The following is a 20,800-nucleotide window of genomic DNA, read 5'->3' as shown; positions in this document are numbered from 1 at the left end:
CTCTTGTTGAGGTACCATAAACCTGTGTCACTACATTACTGAGGGGCAACGTCATGAACAGAGCATGTAGGTGAAAATGAGCCAGTATGCCACAGCAAACTAGGCTATCCTGACAGGAGAAGTTTTGTGATGCAGTTTAACAGAAGATAAGCTTGAAAGAGTAAAAAGTTGAGACCAATATTGAATGGAAGAACCAAAGCCTCCCAGTATTTGGAGCTAAGAAGAGTCTAGCAAAGTTAAATATTTTTATCTGGGTTTGAAAGACTCCCAGGCAGCAGGAAGTATTATAGATGTGGTCTAGGGAAACCATAACACACTTCCCTAATACGGATTCACAGTGTGTATGTGAATGTGTTTCTCAAGGTTGAATATAGTTTTCTGTTAGATGCCTAAAGTGGCATATGCCATAAAACAGCCAAAGAATTTCTGACTGATGTCTTGAAAGGCCACATAAGTAGCAGATTTGTTATGAGAGGAATCATTTTATCCTATAATATTATTGCATTTGGGGAACCTTCATAATTAAATTTTCTAATTGTGTGTCATGTTTCAAGTATGTGTGTGTGTTTACCATATTTTAAGAATGTTGACTATTCCTCTGCCTTCCTTAGGTGTGTAGCCCAGTTCCAGCCAGGTTGTAGGAACTCACATAAAAATAGATCTGAATCCATTAAGTAACACACCCAGCTGAAATAGTTTTTTTCTAAATGTTATGAAAACAGAATGTTTATTATTTCATAGAGATGATCTCTTCTGCTGTGGTAGAACATCTTTGGTGTTCAAATACATCCTGAAGTGCCTCTGAAATGTCACATGTGCTAAATTCAGTTTCAATAAGCCTTTCTTAAGGACTTCCAAAAAAAGTCACTACAAGATGGCAGTCCTAGAAAATACCTCCATATCTACCTTTTTTATCTAGGAAGAGATATAAGGCTCCTACTTCGAGCATCCCTTCCCTACAACCAAAAGTTGTTAAAAAAAAAAGTGTATAATATGAATATTCATGTAAGAGGCATGTATTACCATCAAAATTAAAGGAAGCGGGGAAATATGAATTGGCAGAGTCCTCTGAGAACTACAGGACAGAACTCTCCAGTGAGGAAGGAATGAAAGTCCAGCAAGCATGGTGAAGCCAGGGTCACAAGTACCTCTGTCTATAAAAATTAACCCAGAAATGAAGGCTGAAAACTCATTTTGAAATTCAATCAGTTTCAATTCTAGCAATTACAAAAATGTCTTTATATAAGTATGTCTCAGCAAGCTTCAAGGAGCAATGGAGTAGCCCCCTTATCCATGGTTTTAGTTTCTATGGTTCCTGCTACCCATGGTCAACCATAGCCCAGAAGCAGATGATCATCCTTCTGACGTATCACCTGAAGGTCAATAGGAGGCCTAATGCTCCATCACAATGCCTGCCATTCACCACACTCAATTTCATCACATAGGCATTTTATCATTTCATATCATCACAAGGAAAAGGGTTTACATGGTACATTAAGATATTTTGAGACTGGGATATCACATTCACATAGTTTTTATTACAGCATATTGTTATAATTGTTCTATTTTATTAGTAATATGGCTGTTAAGGGGTCTCAGAATGTATCCCCTACAGATAAGGCCTGAGCTACTGCATTAGAGACTTCTGATGAACCTTTAACTCCTCTGAGAGATGGGGCTTTTCTGTCACAGCAATTTTACCAGCAGAGTTTACCAACAGATGTCCCATTAAAGGGAAACGCACACAAACCTTCTCTTCACATCAGAAGCATAGATCTCCCTAACATTCTTAGTGTGGTCACTTCGTTTTATTGTAGGAATGAAAGTCTCTGTGGCATCAGGATCAAACAAATAATGCCAATCACAGGGGTGGGAATATACACAAGAGACAGTGTGAAATATCTGTCATTTAAAACTTGCCAGTTAAGGCAGTGGTGAGGTAGGTGTCACTGTTCTTCTGGTGAAGTAAATTCTGAAGAAATTAAGTTACTTATTTGGTGCATTGTGGTAAGACTGAGTGGTGAAAAACCAGACTGGTCGAGCAAATCAGCTTGTAGTGGCTGACCATTCTGGTAAGGCCAAGACTGTAGCTTTAAGCCTCAGCTTTGAATGGGTGGACAGGGCACTTTGATTTCGAAGTTTGAAAAAGCTTTTATTAAGCCAGGTGGGATTTAGAGTTGTGGAATTGGCTTTTACTTTTTGGCCATGGCATAAGGCCTTAAGTGGACCACGAGGTATTTGACCTTGGCAGAACATGACAGCTAGGGCAGCTTTGTCCAAGGGTGAGAAGCTGTTGCTATAGTGGCAGCTTGAAGAAATGGCTCCTGAGTGCTCCAGCCTAAAGTGCAGCCTTCCAGACTTGGGAAAAGGCATAGAAGGGCTCTGCACACAGCAGTGGGCCACACATTCCTACAAAAGCACCCACAGCTGAGGCAAGAGAAGAGCCCCTTCATGAAGAGAGAACTTTTAGGCATATGGTTAATTTTTGCCTGTTGCTTCACCAAGAGTAGTGAGATCACATCAATGCTTAATTGATTATCCAAGTATTAAGTGTTTGTTCTATAAATTACATGCACTAAATTAAATAAGCAATGTATGAAATATTTGCCATAGGTTATCTGTTTGATTTTTACCTGGATAAACCTGTGTCCCATCTGCGTACATTACCAAATGGCCTCATCACCATCACTCAGGGGAAATATTGATCACATGGAAGCCACTAAAAGCCAAAGCTACTTTGGAGACAATGACAAAATAGTGTACAACAACTGGTATTATTTCCCCTCTTTCAGTACAACTGACAATAAGTGCTGAAAGTGGGTAGACAGAGCCCCAAAAGTGACCATTTTGTGAAGAAACAAGCACTTAAAAGAAACAATGGCTCTAATTAAAGAGTTGGGGATACACCATCTCTTGTCCACTTGTAAACCTCTGAGTTATGTCTGTGTATCATCAAAGTCTATTAATTAAGACACAAAAATACCCAGAGGAAATGCAGTAATTATTACAATTATATATTTGACTCCATATGGGCATAATGCTTTGTAATACTCAGAACTCTCTAAGTATTTCAAGAAGCCTGGACTCAGACTATTACTGCCTTAGGATCAGTACTCACCTCAGTACCTGTGGCCCTTGCCTTGTGACCCCCTGAACACTGCCTTTTGCCTCTTAGGACTTCTGTCCTAGTGTTCTGATTCCCCTCTAAAAAACGACCTCACATTGACTGGTCTTAGAGTACCTAGTCTAATCAGTCACTAATGTTTACATCCTAAATTCTAGAATACATTTGATGAAATCTAGCCCATCATCTCTCTCATTTCAGCTATCATTGCTGAATTCATAGCTATCACATTTTAATTTTCCCAATTAAACATTCTGTCTCCATCTTTGACTCTCTGTCAAAGACCTGGCAACAAATGAGATGCCAAGCTCAAGGGGTTTAATTGAGTCTAATAAAGGGACTACTCTCAGAAGTGAGGAGTAGGCTAAAGAAAGCAAAAGGATGTGGTGAAGGACCCAAACTAGCAAGAGCAGAAAGCTGTGACCACCCCTGGAGTGTGGTCGCATCCAGTACCAAAGAAGAGGGCCTTCCTGATAGATACCGTGGTTACAGAGTAGTACAGCCACCACTAAACTTGGGGAGGCAGAGAGGGGCCAGGGGAGTAAATATAACAAGCTATTCCTCCCTCCATCTCAGCTCAATCTCTTGCCAATGTCTTCTGTTGAGAAGTCCTTACCAGCAGTGAGACAGCAAGGGGCCTGGGTAGTGCGGGATATAGTGGTCTCCCTGCAGGACAGAGAAGTATGGAGAATGAGTGTTGGGGAGTTGGGCAAATTCAGGAAAACCATGCCCCAATCTATCCTCCACAGGAGAGTCCAGAATGGTGTATCCACCATGCTGTTGGACACAGCATGATCACTTGGATATCTGATTACTTCAGGCATTAAAACACTCCCATGCCCCTCTTCCCCCTACCCACAGAATAAAGCCCATGCTGGACACTCAAAGTCCTCCTTGTTGTCCTACTGACCTCAATGGCAGCATCCTCGGATACGCTTTGCCTCCTTGGAAGATTTTGAATCACTCTACTAGGCTTTTGTTGTTCTCCTTCTATACTATGCCACTTCTTGCCTTTAGGCTTTTGCTTAGGAATTTCCTCTGAAATATCCTTCCTCTCTCTTTACCAATCAAACTCAAATGTCATTTCCTTTAGGAAGCTTTGGCCAAAACGACATCATCCTATATATATATTTCTTTTTTAGAATTTACCCTAAAATTAGATGTACCATGTAACATTTCTGTTATTCTTCTGGGTTTTTTTTTTTACCAGTTTTTCTATACAGAGTCCTGTTTCTCTTGCCCATGCAAGTCCCCTGAAGGTGAGGCAATCTCCTATCCAGGTCTATTACTTGACAGAAAGCTCAATAGCCACAATTGGGTGATTTATAAATACCTGTTTATGGAACAGAACTGAACAAAAGGTCCGTATTTTTTCTAAGTCATGAAGAGCAAGAACCATATCAATCTTGCTTTATCAGTAAATATTTGTTGTTTGGGACATAAAGTGTATCTCAAACCCTTATTTGTCAGTTCTCATACACAATGGAAACAGGTGAAAATTATTTTTTCTATGCCTGTTTTAGACTTGAGCTATCTCAGCTTTTGGAGTTAACTCAGTTTACAAAGACATAACTACTCATAATGACAGTTTTAAGAATTCTGAAAGTAAACTTAATAAAATGACTAGTCAATATAGTTGATTAAATATGCCTTCAATAGCAAAATACCCAGGATAAGAAAGTAGATGTTATAAAAGGTATATTAATATATGCAAATGAACCAAGTAGAGACTGAGGTAACTTGTAGTTTTTCCTAAGAATCCATTTTAAGGAAAAACTGCAGCTGTTATGTTTGATGTTATTCAAAATACAGTGGTCTCTGAAGCCAAGGTCTAAATGGGGCTGACAACCAGACATGGCATTTGAGTCTTCTAGATTTATAGCCTATTTCCAAGTCACTTCACCTGCTTTATTCACAAAAAAGAAAAGAGAAATGCCACCTGACCAGAAATGACCAATGAGTATTCATAAATCTCTTTCAAGTCCTATCAAAACTAAGGTTTCCGTGGTAATTCTACTATAAAAAGAAATGTAAAAATTATTCCAAAACAGAGAGAGTGGAGAGGAAGATGCCTGGCAGCTATCAGGAAGCCAGGGCTTTTGAGCAAAATTAGCTCATGCTTTTTCCAGCAGGAGTCACATTTTGGCCCCTCACTTCATGAGGATACCATTTGCTGTGAAATAGAAGGAGGCAGGCTGTGTGTGTGAGAGAGAGCATTAAAATCTCCCATTCTACACCCCCTACTGCTCAGTGACGTGGGTCCCCATCCCTTCACGCCTCGTTAGGGCCAGACTGGGCCAGCTGGCCCAGCCTGGCCCTGTCCTCAGGCTTGGGTGCCATTGTCCAGAGCCCACCCGGCCTGCTTCTCTTTGAAGCTGCTCCAAAGAAACTTTATCCCTCTGTTCCAGCTGGCGATTCATTAAGCCCTGGCTTCACAGGATTTTCCACTCCCATTGACACATCAGAGCAAAGATGTAGCCATTAAAATAACGCAGAAAAAGGGAACAAGGGAGGAAAAATGGTTCTGAAGGGAAATTGAAAGGAGTACAAGGTGATTTCAAAAATAAAGACCAACTGCAGAAAAATAAAATCTACACACTTTCTCATCTCTCTTTCTTCCTCCCATGCATGTGTATGTCCTAAGTTGTCCAAATGTTTCCACAAAGCCTCATAAGGAGTGACATCAGAGAGGCTGTGGCTCTATGAAAGAGCTGAGGTCACAGGTCTAAATTAGGAGAGCCTATAAGAATCCCAAATACATTCTGCGTATGCATGAACACAGAGGAACTCTAGGCACTGAAGGTATAGTGAATGTGAAATCTAACCTTCTATCCTTGCTCAGAAATAAATCATTGCATCTCCTGCTGGTTAGATATTAAGCTCACCTAAGTTATTAACAATTGCACATGTGACCTCCTCCTTACTCCTACCTCCATGGTTTCCCCCAGCCAGGAGAGTCTGCTCCAGGTGTACCTAAAGATACATGGGAACATTGGCTCCAGACTTATCTGATCATTTTTGATGCTTACCTATTCCATGGACAATGTGTCTGTCAAATATCTGTTTGTTTGACTTCAAAATTAGATTAAGGGTTTAAGAATCAAAATAATTGTGCGTCACTTTGTTGCTCTCTCTAAACAAAACCCTTGCAGGAAACTCTCTACACAAAATTTACATTTGACCTAATATCTGTCCACACTATCTGACTTCAGCAGCTCAGCCAAAGACATGGACAAGAAAGATGTCAAAAAAGGCCTTCAAGCTTCTAAAACAGCTTTGACAAAGCCTAGGCATTAAGCCTATACATTTTATTCCCCTGGGCCTCATTCAGGCATCGTGATTTCATTAACAAGCTTGTTTTTCTAGCATGTCTTCCCACAGGAATTAGAAGCAGTGACCTAGAAGTGGGCTTTTAGATATATGCCTGATAACAGAAGGGTATGTGACAGCCGACATGTAACTGAAGGAAGAAACAAACTAAAAAAAGCAGAAAACAGGGAACAAACATATTGCTTCACAGCACAAAAATTAATGTCCATGAAGTGCCCAATAACTGCTGTTAAGATACAAAATATGTATGCTCTTGAAAAGTATACAAAATTGTTAAAATTTGTTTGGATGGAGCAAAATATAACATATATTTAGGACATTTATGGATATGCTCCACCTTATTTCAAGTATTTCAGATAGAGTTCAGTGTCATCCATATGAATGCTCAGTTAACATTCTAATGAAATAAAGTTCACAAGGTTTAAGAAAAAACCTACAGGAGTGGTGATCAGTGGAAATCATACTGAGAGGAGAGAAGACCGCACAGAGATAGATCTTAGCTCCAGACAAGGACAAACTCATGTTCAAATCTTCACCCTCCTTTCTCTGTCCTGGTGTTGTATGACTCTGGTCATATTCTCCAGTATTTTTTAATCATACCTAGCAACATCTGTGAGAAGTAGTAAGATTTTATATGTTCCGGGATCCATATCAGGCTCACATGAGAAAACTTGCTTTCCAGGAATTGACTGTTGAAGTGGCATGTGGCATGCATCTGGAGTGGGGCTGAGTAGAATCTTAAAGAAGAAAAAAAAATCAGTTGATCAGTATAGAGAAATGAACTTCTTAACTCTGTGGAAGATTAAAAAAAAGGGGGAGGGGAGCACAGAAAATATTTCTTTCCTTAAATGAATAGAATTTCCTTAAGATAATAAAACACACAAATGAACCAACATTTGTAGAATAATCCAAGGAGACGATGCAGTATGGAACTGGAGCTGGAACGACTGCAACTAAAAAAAAAAATGTCACTGAAGGTTGGACATGCCATGGGAGGTTTTGCGGCCACCGTGGGACTGGTCAGTTTGGGGAAGGTCACAGGGGCATTGCGGGGGCCCGAGTGTGGGAAGAAGGTGAGCCAGCCATGGATGAGCTGACTGGGCCATCAGAAGCCTCCTGCTCAATTGCTAATGGGCGCCAGCACAGAGCTCCACAGCACCCCCATGTCACAGAGTCACACAGAGGCATAGAATCTTGGCTTAGCCACTTGCAAACCCTGGGACACTGACAACTGATAGAATTTGCAGTGCCTCAGTTTCCTGAACTGTAAAATGAAGTTAATACCTGCCTTGAAATGCTGTGGAGAAGATTACTTGTGGAAATGCATGACAACCACCTGATATAGTACCAAGACTCAGCAGCCCATGAACAGCCGTTTTCATGAGCTCCATTGTTCTGTGTTGTGGATATTACCCTGCTGTCCTCTGTTCTCTCACATCACTTCCTAAATACATGTTCCCTGTCTCTCATATACTCATTGCACTATTTTGCTTCTGTATTGAGTTATGCTTTTCTTTAAAAAATTTAAATTGAGGTATAATTGACATAGATTATATTGGTGTACAGCAGAATGACTAGATATTTGTACATATTGTAAAATCACCATAATAATTCTAGTTAATATCCATCACCACACATAGTTATAATATTTTTTCTTAGGATGAGAAATTTTAAGGTTTACTCTCTTAACAACTTTGAAATATGCAATGCAGCATTATTAACTGTAGCCACTCTGATGCACATCATATCCCCAAGACTTCATTTATTTTATAACTGGAACTTTGTACCTTTTGACCACCTTCACCCATTTTGCCCACACTCCAACCCCCTTCTCTAGTAACCATCAATCTGTTCTCTGTATCTATGAGCTAGCTTTTATTATTGTGAATACGTGAAATCATACGGTATTTGTCTTTCTCTGTCTGACTTATTTCAATTAACATAATACCTCAAGGTCCATCCATGTTGTTGCAAATAGCAAGATTTCATTTTTTAATGGTTAAATAGTATTTTATTGTATGTATATGAATATACATATGCATATGTAGGCATACACACACACACACACACATATATATATATATACATATGCATATATGTATATGCCAAGACAAATATTGAGGCACTTAGTGCCTATGTTTTATTCTAGGAGTTCTATGATTGCAGGCCTTTGATCAATTTTGAGTTAATTTTTGTGTGTGAGTTCTCTCATGATTGTGAGTCGCCTCTCTGGGGTGAGGTTCATGGCAAGATTGTGTCTCCACCTGTCCTTCCTGCTCTGATGTGGTTTTCCCATTGTTTGCCCAGTGTGAAGAGGTTACTCCTCCAGTTTTCAGCTGTGGTGGTTGTTTACTTTTTCAGAAGAACTTGCTCCCTATAGAGCTGTAAATGTGGTGAGTCTGTAAGAGAAGGTCAGTTCAGCAACTTTCTATATCACCATCTTGAACTGATACTCCCCTAATTGCACTATTATAATTAATCTCTATCCTTAAGTCTTTTTCTGTTCCCCAAATTATATTATCTTGCTGTCATCCATCACATCCATCAAGATCTACTTCAAGTCACATCCCCTCTTAAAACCATTCTAAGATGCCTGGGACCATTTTATTGCACATTTTAACCTCTGTTATAGCTTTTGCTATAAACTGTGTTGTATTATAATTCTAGTACAGGTGATGATTTCTCATTGACTTGTGAGCCCTTATGAGGCAAGAATACTTTTAGTTAAGTTTAATTTTCCCTAGGGTCACTCTACATAAGCTTGATGAGATGGGCCCAGAGCATCCAATTCTCTTTGTTTTCTTCCGGGGAACAGATGCCAACCTACTATTTCTGTTTTTAGGACTCACTTATATTTTTCATTGCATGGGGAATCTTAAAGGGAAATTATTTAGGAGTCAAAATAAATAATTTGACAATGAAGCATCATGAACTCATAGAGCTTCTTGAATAGACATTTTTTTGGATGCTCTAAGCTCCACTTAGGGAGGGTTCTGATCATAGTAATTTATCATTATTGCAGTATAGATGTTGTGGAGTGTGTGTGTGTGTGTATGTATCCAAATGCCATGAGAGTCTGTATTGTCAGGTTTCATGCATGTTTTTCTAGGTTTCAAAATCCATTAACTAGAACTTATTTAGCTTCGTCTGATATGATAGTTTTTATTGTGTGAGTATGTGGGATTTCTTTTTTTTTTAACAGAAGCCTGGTGTGCCCTTTGGATGAATTGATTTCCTCAATCTCATGGTGAAATATTGCATTTCAGTTGTCAGTTTTGATTTATTGTTTCTTTAAACATTAAATCTTCCTTTGCATTTTTATTGGTTTCATTAAAAATGTTCTGCTCATCTTTTTCATGGCCACCTCCATAAAGGCAAGAAAGGCCTCAGTGAGAAAGCCTTGTGGGACCCACAGAGCCGCCTCCTTTCTGCAAAGTTCTCCTGGCTCACGTCCTTCCATTGGCTGCTTGTTCTGAAGGATCAGCGTGCTTTTGTTATGGAGTTTATAAAAACATGTAGTAAATCTAATAACTTTGGTGTGTAATGAGGCACAGTGCATATGTCAGAAGTACGGTGTCCAAGCAGCAGTGGGCTTGAATGGTTTATCTTGCTGGCAAATGTGTTACATGAGATTTGACCCTTAAATTGAGCACTGGGAGAGATAAATAGAGTAATCAAAAGGACTGCCGTCCAGTCACAGGAACCTGGAGCCATCTGGTCAAGACAAAAATAAATCAGTAATGCAACTAGAAATGGTCTCCAGAGACCTTTGAGGATTGGTTTAGCATCACTGTCTCTCAAATGTGGAGCAGAGGAAACTGACAGCAAAGATCAAGAAACCAACTCTAATTAACACACACATAGCAAAGGGCTCCTAAGTCCTTTTAGACTGAAATGCCTCACACCTGAGTGACTAAAACCCAGACAGTAATTTTAAAGTCCCACAGCTTGGTAAAGAAACAAATAAAAGCATGTATTGATCATATGACAAATTTGTGAAGTTCTGACACAGAAAAACACACAAAACCAAACAAAAACAGAAACCTGTTTAATCAGAATTTAATAAACCAGAGCTTTTTCAGCATTGCTTTGCTGCCTCAAATTTAAAAAAACAGACAGTGTCTGGTCCATCTCTAAGAAATCTATCTTTCCTCAAGTTTTTACATATGTGTTAAAGTGAGAAGTTGACAAAAATTCTGGAAATATTTGAGTAAAACTATTTTTCTTCAATATTACCTTTGTCTTTTGAAACTTAGCAAAAAACATGTCATTTGTTGTGCCTATCATGAAAATGCACATTAAAACTATCCTAAGTTACACTGATTCAAATCCCCCAAAGATAAGCCATTAACAATACAAATTAACACAAGAAGATATCTAGAGATACTATTTTGATTAAATTTGGGGGAAAAGTTTTAAAATATTCCCAAATATGCTTACACCTACACCACATTAAAGACTTTTGACTAGCATTTGCATTTTGGATCAGTTCTTTAGGATCAAGTAATGGTAAATGGTCTACGGAACCACGTCTGCCCCAACCTCCCATAGCTCCTTCCATCTGTGTTGTGTCAGAGATGACATGGCAGGCTTCCTCACCCATCACAGCTTCCTCATTTGTTCAGCTCTTACAGAAATGCTCCCTCCCTGCAAGATGCTCTGCAGAGAAATGTGTGAGTTCAAGGAACAGAGGAGACAAGGTGCCTGCCCTCAGAGAATAGATTCTGGAGAGGTATCAGATGGAGAAAAATAAGAACATTCTGGACAGTACAGCAAGACACATGGTCTGGATGGACAAGGAGGAACATACATCCAGCTCCATTTGGCCCTGTCACATTTAACCTCATTGTAACTCAATTTGTTCTCCGGTAAAGTGGAAATCATAATACCATTCAACTTTCAATTTTGTTTGCAAGTTTCAATGAATTAAGGCATAAAAACGTTTGAACAGTGTCCAGTGTTTTTTTAGCACCCAGCAAACAACCAGTTATTCTATTCCATTATTGCAAGTGTTTTGCTTGTACTGATTATTATTTAGTTCTCTTAGATTCTGACTCTAGTCTAGTTTTTTTTCCCTCATACCTACCTAGAAGTAAGTGATTTAATGTTGTGCCCACTGTGTTGCTATTTTTTACTGAGACATTTGCCCAATGATGTGGGTGATGTACAGAAACGGAAGATGCTTTTCCTTTCCCAGAGAGCTTGTGGTTTAGGCTGAAAGACAAGAGGTACACACACACACGCAGTATGTAAGACAGAGCACAGTACACACAAAATGACTAGATAGAGTGTTTGCAATCTTACATGCCATGATGACAGAAACCCTGCTAGCCACACTCTCTCCTACCAACCTGTTTATGTTATAATCATGAAGTATGATTACATGATAATTCTTGCCCAACTTTTTATTTTCTCTGAAGATAATAATTGCCTCTATTTTTTTTTCATTTTCTAATTCACCTCAAAGTTTTCTAGTAGAGCACATAATCTCTAAATATAGTGACAAGTGTCAAAATAAACATCAGTTGAACTTTATTTCCCACTTTTTTTTCTTTTGAAGACATCTACTCTGCAGCCCTCTTTCATCTTGTGTCCATCTAGGCTGGATACACGCCAGACAAATCTATAATGTTAGAATTGCCCTTCACCATCATTATCTGGAGAAATCCATTGCCTTTTGCTCTGTGGAAACCCCATTTTCTAGATCATGTGTCTCTATCTTTCTTGTTTAGATAAAAAATCTTCTACAGTCACTTTCTGAGAAAAGATGAATGGTAGATGTATTTTTTGAAACAGCATATTGTGAGCATTTATTTTCTCTTCATACTTGATTGTTTGGCTGGATATTAAGTTCTGAGTAATTTAAATGCTTTTCTCCATTTTCCTTTAGCTTCAAGTATCTTCTCTTTAGAAATGAAATGTGATTCTGTTTCCAGACTCCCCCTTTTGCTTTTAGTTTATTTGCATTTAAGATCTTCTCTGTAGCCCCCAAATTCTGCAATTTCACAATGATATCCTTTGCTGAATTTTTGTTCTCACTCTTTTTACATGATATTTGTCCCCCTCCCCCTTTTTTAAAAAATTTGGAAACATGTCCTATGTAAGGAAGCTCCCTTACATTTTTTTTTTTTATAATAACATCAGTTCAGTTTTGCCTCTTTTCCATTTCTATAACTGCTGTCACTCTTGTGCTGTGATCAAGTCAGGTCAGAAACTCTAGTTTTCTTAAATTTTCTCTTTGCCTTTTTGTTCTTATTTTTAGAAAATTTCTTTAACTTTTATTCCTTGGATTGAATTCTCACATTTCTGCTCTAAATATTTAATTTCCAATAGTCCTTGATTTTTCTCTGAATGTTTCTTTGGTGAAGCAACCAATTTTCATTTCATAGACACAATGTCTTCACTAGTCTCTCTGGAAAATGTCATTTTAGACTTTTGGAAGTTTTCTTTTGCTCCTTACATTCCTTCTGTTTCTTCTGGTATTATTTTATTCCTTTGTTTTGATCCGTTTTTCATTTTTATTTTTAAGGCCTTATGCATAGGCCTGGTGATACTTACGATACATTTATAATTAAGAATGAAGCATAAAAGACTGATTGTGGTATCTGTGTTGATAGAAGGGGCTTTCAAAAGGTGGGTGCCATTCTAGGTTAAATGGGAGGTGACAGCTTTTTCATCTGGCTAGAGTGTTTTCTGAGTAATTCATATACTGACTTGAAAAGCAAAAAGTTTGATTTTCCAGCATTCTGCAAGATGATAACAAAGAGTTGGCCAGGATCTGATTAGTCTATTATGTAGACTGTCATTAATAATCTGTTTCTGATGCATTTTCACTTTGACCTTTGGCTAAAGCTATTGTTTATAAAATCACAGCTTTCATGGTCTCATTGTTCCAGAAAACAAACCTTCAGTCTTCTCACTACTGAAACACCTGGCTATACAAGGTAATGGCTGGCACCTAGGTTTTTCATTGCTCCTATGAAGACTTTCAATCTATCCTCCAGTTTTAAACCCTTATTGGCACTTTTATCATCTGAGATGCTATTTAATGTTTAAATATTAAAAATTTCTAGGCCTTTGCCATGAATAATTCTGTCAATATTTGGCAATTTCCTTGCAGCACTCAGGTTTCAGCTTACTCTGAGATGTTCAGCCAGTTGACGTCCTGTTTGTATTGTTCCAGTTCCCTGAGTTTTGTTGGCATCTTTCATTGGCTCTTGTATTCTCTCTATCATTATGAGTTTTTTGTCTTTTCTGATGTCCCAGTATAGGGGAGTCTCAAGAAACAGTAAGAGATAGTTGTATGTGTTTAATTCACAATGTCTAACTGGAAATCAGGATAGGATGTTAATGGCTGCATTTCAAGCCCTAAGACAATGTATTGTGAGAGATACACAAGGCTTAAATCATTATATGTATGTTTTCTCAAATTATAATACATAAAATTGAATGCAGGATTATTAGATGAATGTCCATCATGTGAATTAAATATTTATTTGCTTGGGGATTGCAAAAGCCAATATTTATTAACCTGTTTTCAAGAGTCATTCCAAAGATAATAGTAGCCATCATGTTTGCTTCTTAGTATCTGGAGTAGTATCTTCATAGCTAGGACATTTATTTACAAGTATCCTCTGATCCTTCATTTCTCTGAATAAGATTACAACCTTAGTATTAATAATACCAAATGTAACTGGAAACCCTAATGAAAACCGTGGTCACCAGAGACATCTTGAAAATATTTACTCTGACAGATCCAGTTCACCTAAGTACCCACCTTGCTGACATCAACAATTTTTGTGAGCCACAGTGTCAATGTATGTGTGTCCGTGGGAACATACATGTACAGAGATGGCATGGATTTCATTAAGGCTGCAGAGCAAGCAATGCATGCAAAGGCTTTTCATTGGGAAGTACCTTTTTTCAGCAGGAATTTGTTTTTTTTTTTGAGAAAACAATAAACATTTTTATTGTTGGAATAAAAAGAGCTACAAGTATAACAGAAGACACAAATAAATTAATTATTCTGACCATTTTAGGCTTCAGGGCCTCTCTGTGGAAAGGTCAGCTCAGCTCCTTATGTAGACATGACAGTACCCAAAATAAAAAACAGCAAGATTTTGAGACAATGCTCCAGACAATGATTGAACATGTATATGGTGAAGAGAAATAAAAAGGTGGCTTCCCCAGAATTCTCCTCATTAAGGTATATATCTACAAAGATATGATGCTCATCTGGGAGTGAAGTCACGAAGCTAGAAAAGGGCACAAGAAATCTGTGATTCTTGCACCCAACTGAGGATCTTTAAGAGGATCCCTTTTCTGTAGCATCCCTGATGTCACTAGTGTTTGTGGGATGATAGGACATCACCCATTTCAGAGGTAAATCTTCCTCTATTCAACAGCTGAAATGGTTGGAAAGGTCTTTATTGTATTTAATCTGCAAACCCTTATTGATCACCTTTGGATTGCTTTACCTTTTTTTTACTTGCTTTTTCTTTCTTCGCTTTTCATGCCAACACTTTAAAGTCACTGATCTAACCATGTATACAAACATCATAAATAGATCCATGATGGCATCTTCAGTGAAATAAAATATTTCAAGATTATCAAGAAAGGCCTATGGACCTGACATCTTAATTATATATACTCACTTCATTGAGACTTCCTTCAGTATTCAGTAGTCATCCCAGTGGGGACCACAAGGTTCAGTGTATGTGTGCATGCGTGAGTGGGAATATGTGTTTAAGTGCATAATATGAATGAATGTGTATGTGTGTGTATGGACTGAAGTGTTCTCATTCTGTTGCAGGAAAAATTAGGATAAACTAAGGTATAAGTAGGACTTGTACACAGAGATATTAAAAAGTTATATGCAAAAGCAGTTCTAATATTGATTCTGGACTTATAAACAAGGAACATCACTTGTGACTGACTCCATTGTCATCTTATTGCAAGACCCCAGCCTCTTTACTTATCTAGGTTTCCTTGACCCCCGTCAAATTCTTATTTTTCTAAAATCTCCCAGCCTCCCAGAAAGGTTACCTTATATCTGTCTTCATATTGAAATGTTGGTCATTTAATGTATCTCTTCCCCAGAGGGGTTTGCAGTTTGGAGAAGAACCTTATAAGGATCATTTTCAACCTAATGGATCAGTCATGAAGGCCTAATACATCACTCCTGCATGTACAACTTAAAGCATCTTAGTTTGGTACTCAAATGACCTCCATAGCCTTTTGCTTGATACTCTTTTTTTAATCTATACAGGAGACTGGCCCTACTAAGAAAGTTACTTTGCCCTTTTTGTTTTTTGGTAAACTGGAGATGAAGTTCCCATTTCTCCCAAGGGTTTGGTCTCCCACTCAGAGGGGGCATAGGTGATGCCAAAGTGTTAGAGGTGATGGTACGTCTAACCAGTGGTCAACAGTCCAGATAGATTGCCACTGAGATGGCCCTGACCTCTGTTGGCCTGTCTCTCCCTTTTGTTCAGTTATTCTTTCTGCATACTCACTACACAGAGGCAACATCCACATCACACTTTTGGGTCATGAAAATTTTCTTTTGGTTTCTTTATCATAGTAAGCTGACTGTGGTTATTCCTCTCTAGACTTCTCTTACTTAGGCACAGTCTAGGACTCTACAGGGAAGTGAGGCATGTTTCTTTTCTTCTTTTATGTCTCACAAATTCATCTGGCATTTCTAACTCCATATTTCTCCCTACAGTGTAGATACTGCATTCTTCTCCCTGAAACCATGATGTCTCTGCTTTCATCATTTTTCTATATTGGAGGCCAAGATCTTTGCTCTATTTGGAGTATACCTCCAGAATTCTGTCTGTGCTATTATCTCTTTTCCCCTAATGACATAGTCTTAAATACAAATGTTAGTAGGCTCCCAAAACACCAACAAAATTTCTTCAAAGAATGGGAGTAAGGATCAAAGACACCAACAGAGTATTTTTTTTTTAATCCCATAAATATTTTTAAAATATTCCTCAGTTCACATTATGTAAACATATGTGAAACTTTGCCCTATCCTCGTGTCAAATCCTTTCAACTGTTTATGGTCTTATTATGTCTTATCGGTCCTTGTTTTCTTTTTTAATATTGATTTTCACTATCATTCATTTATTCACTCACTTATTCCACCTACAACTTTTAAACTTCTATAGACTGGAAAATATTTAAAGAAGAGTTTTGGGTTACCTCCTGCCCTCAAGCTGTGTCTCTGTTTGTTTATAAGTTCACACAAAGGGCTGGAAACCACCCAAGACCTTATTAATTACTGACTAGAGGCAAGTGATATAATGGGAAGGTGATATGGTTGTATGTTTACATGATGTATTTCCTCTTTAGGTACATGTCAGGAAGAGCAGTGCTGAAAGAAGAGAAAAGACAGCCTGGGGATAAGTGTGAGAGGTGCTGAGTGGGTAGCACCTTCCAAATAAGGGCACAAACAGTGGCTCCATCATTTGAACTAAATAGTTTCAGAATTTCAAATCATTCAGTGTAACATTTCAAACAGATGAATAAACAAATAAACCAAAGAACAAATAAGGGAGGAGGATTTCTTGTCTTAAATATGAGTAACTAAGAGGTGATACAGGTAAAATTAGTTGTTGCCATGCATTTGGGTCAGTTCAGAATCGAATTCAGTTGCTAGTAGTCAATAATGGATGCAACAATGGCTTAAACTGGACTGATTTTTCTCTCATATGAAATAAGACTAGAAATGGAGTGACTAGGGCCAGCATGACACAGCTACATGGTATTTTCAGACCTTCTCAGTATTTCTACTTCATGCATAAAAAGCTTGAACCAATAGGAATTCAGATGAAAGGTGGAGCAAAGGGAAATGCCCAATTTAATAAGCTCAGAAAATCCATTGCCGAGAGATGATAAGCAACAGGGGTGGATGAAGTGAGGGCAGGTGACATGATGCTACACATTAACCCACAGGTGTCAGGAAGCTTTTGCAGCCTCTTGACAGCAGAAAGACAAGGCAGTGTCGCAACTAGTATTTTAGGTCTGATATTTATGTGAAAAATGGCTTGAAAAAAGATAAAACAGGAGGGAAACAAACATAAGGAACATGGAAATAGCCATAACTGAGGAGCATCATTTGGAATAAAAGTAGAGAACTGCAAGCTTAGAGGCATCTTGTGATTTTATTTCATCTTAAATATGATTATGATCTGAGCTCCTTGAAAAAATAAGTTAGAGAACTAACCAGGAAAGTAAACACACTGATTTCATTATTTCCTTTTTCATTCCAGCTACTGAATTGTCACATCTCTACCTCACATCTTGCGCTATGTTCCTGTGCTGTACTCAGGCAGGAAGAATAAGCAGTCATCACACTGTGCAGTGAGAAGGGATCCAGAAAACATAAGTCTTAATGTCCTAATATCTCTGATGCCTGTAATTCTAACTATAATAATATTTTTTTTTGTCTCCTAGGGCCTTTTTGATCTTTGAGTCTGCTGTTGAATGAAAATACCCCTGTGAGAAGAAAATACCTTAAGCAATAAATACTTTGTCCAATTTATCATGATAATATTAAGGTAATTTCAAGGCTTGGCAGGTCTCTGGGACCCAGGACAGTAGTATGGGTATTTTGGAAAAGAGGAAAGCTGGAGGAGTGCTCCAAAGGAGGAAAATGTACCTATTTCAGGTTTCTCCTAAGACATGGGGGGAACTTAACATGTTCATTCATTCAACATGGGCCAGTCCTGTCTCTGTGTTACTACCAAGGCCCAGTGAAAAGTCATAATCAGTCTGCCATTCAACAAGTTTTGCTTTTTATGAATCTGTCTGATACTTCTTTGTGGCCCTCAGAAAACCACTGAACTCGCTGAGATTAGCTTTCTCTTATGAAGAACAAGCGTTATGGGCCAATTGGACTATTAAAGAATAAAGAGAGTGATTAATTGAGATTTCTGTGGGCTTTAGGGTGTTAGCTATTGAAAGAATGGCATCAGATTTGGAGATCGGCAGTAATCTTGAATCCTATGGTAAAAGGGGCTTTCCATGTTCCTCAGTACTCCACTGGATGATTCTGTCAGTCTAGATTCTATCACTAAGGAGTGTGGCTTTCATAGTCACAGGGCAGATCATTCTTCCTGCAGATGACACAGAGGAATAGCAAACATGTGACTGAGCACATCATGTCTCTAAAGGGTGCATGGGAAATACACAGCACTGGTATAGCTTTTCTCCCTCTGTATTCCAAATACGGAGAAGTATTCTTAGCTTGCCACTCATCTGGAGGGAGAGAGAGAGAGAGAGAGAGAGAGCATTGTTACAAGAGAATGCTGAAGTTGGGGAAAATGTCAGCCTAATTGTTGACAAACTCCACCATCTCCTCTGCTGGAGCCTAAAACTAGAGCCCACTGGGGTGCAGGGAGGGAAACACCCATGTGGGTGGAGAGTCCAGGAAGGGAGTTGTTAGGATGGAGAGGTACACATTATGAAAAGGAAGGACATTCTGGGGAACAATATTTCTTACAATCTAATTACTCTATGTTTTATAGAACCTGATCATTAGGGGATCCTGGGCATGATTCCACAGAGATGTTCTTGTGAAATAAAGCAAGAGGCTATTAAACAGAAAGTTTAAATATAGCTACAGGGAGACATACTTCTTGACAACTTGACAGATGTCTTGAAGTGACAACTCCTTCCTTCATCGCTAATTACAAAATCATTTGTCTTAAGGAAAGGACAAAAGAGAAGTAATTATGAAAAACATGATTCTTAAGGGATAAAAAGATAACATCAGTTTAAGACACAGAAGCAATCATAACCACTTAGAATCATTATTAGTTTGGTGGAACCAATGACAGGTTGCTTTTTAGAAACCAGAGGGATTGGGGCTGTGAAGCAGAGGGAAGAAAACATTCAGTTTCTTGTTATGCTAAACTTATCCCCAGACTCCCGAGACTTCTTTGATGAACAGTTCATTAAAATTTCCGACCGCAGACGAATTTGAGCTAAAATACACAAATGTTTTAATTATACATTCCTTTTTAATTACACTAATGACTTGTAATGTGTTTATGTTGGTTTAGAGTTTAATTTCTTCCCTTAGATTAGGTGGTTGACTTAAGGACTGTGCTTTTCAGTAAAACAGCATGATTCATCAATGTTTGATTATGAATTAATGCCCCGGAGCAGAAGAGCTGCTGCCCGTGGAGGGATAGCTCTGCCCATGAACAACGGACTTCCCTCCAGGGCTTTGGGGCAAAGCCGATCTTGCCACCTTGCAAGCACAAGACATGGGAGTTCTTAGGAGAGATCCATGAACAGGCCCCAGGTTGGGAAGGTACTAAGGAAGGGATGGAGTGGATGAGGGGAGGGAAGGTCCCATTGATGAGTTGAGTCTATTTCCCTAGGGTCCATTTCCATGTGGACACTGGAAGAGTCAGAGCTTGCCCACCATCAGTTTATGAGGGTTTAGAGACACTCTTCATGTTTTCAACTTCTGTTTTTGCCTTCTTTGGGACCTCTCATTTTGAGGTCCTCTAGCTTTTTCCTCCAAAGTAACCTATTGGCTTAGCCAATTCTAGCATGAAGAGTAAGATTTTGATAAAATGATACACACTTTTGTGTGACTCAACATGAATATTTATCTCCACCCAAACTTCAGTATTTATATTTTTAAAAGTACTCTTAAATAGCCAATGCTTAAGTCACAGCGCTTTTTATACAAGGGTTGGGAATGAGACTGATAGACCCTATCTTCCCTGTGCAATGGATATAGATGTCTGTGCTCCTTTTCCTTCATTCCTGTGCCCTACTCTAATGAGAAAGTCCCTTTTTTCTTGTAGAGAAACCATTCCATGTGGTATGATTGAAACTAAAACTATCATCCCTCCCCCTCACCACTGGCTTTGGTCCATGTGAGCCACGCTAGCCAGTCAGAGTATATAGTCCTCATAGGCTCAGAGATTGGTTGAAGGGAAGCAAATCGCAGGCGCGACCACTCAAAGTCATTCATAGGACTCTTTTTTGCCAAACCTGTAGGGGTAGGCAGAATACTGCCTCACCCTTACAATACATCCACATTTCAATCTCCAGAACTGGTGAATATGCTATCTTAATGGCAAAAGGGACTTTTGGATGAAGATGGAATATTGGAATATGGTATTTAATTGAAGATCTTAAGACCGGAAGATTATGTTGGATTATATGGGTGGGTCTAAGGCAATGACAAGCACTCTGTAAGTGAAAGGGATGCAGAAGACTGAGAGAAGATGTGACAAAGAAAGTACAAAGTGATGCAATCTCTAACTTTGAAAATGGTGTGAGAGGTCACAAGCCAATGAATACAAGCAACCTCTAGAA

This window comes from Manis pentadactyla, chromosome 6, assembly GCF_030020395.1.
Source record: "Manis pentadactyla isolate mManPen7 chromosome 6, mManPen7.hap1, whole genome shotgun sequence".
NCBI classification, from domain to species: Eukaryota; Metazoa; Chordata; class Mammalia; order Pholidota; family Manidae; genus Manis; species Manis pentadactyla.
Note: the sequence above shows the minus strand (reverse complement) of the source record.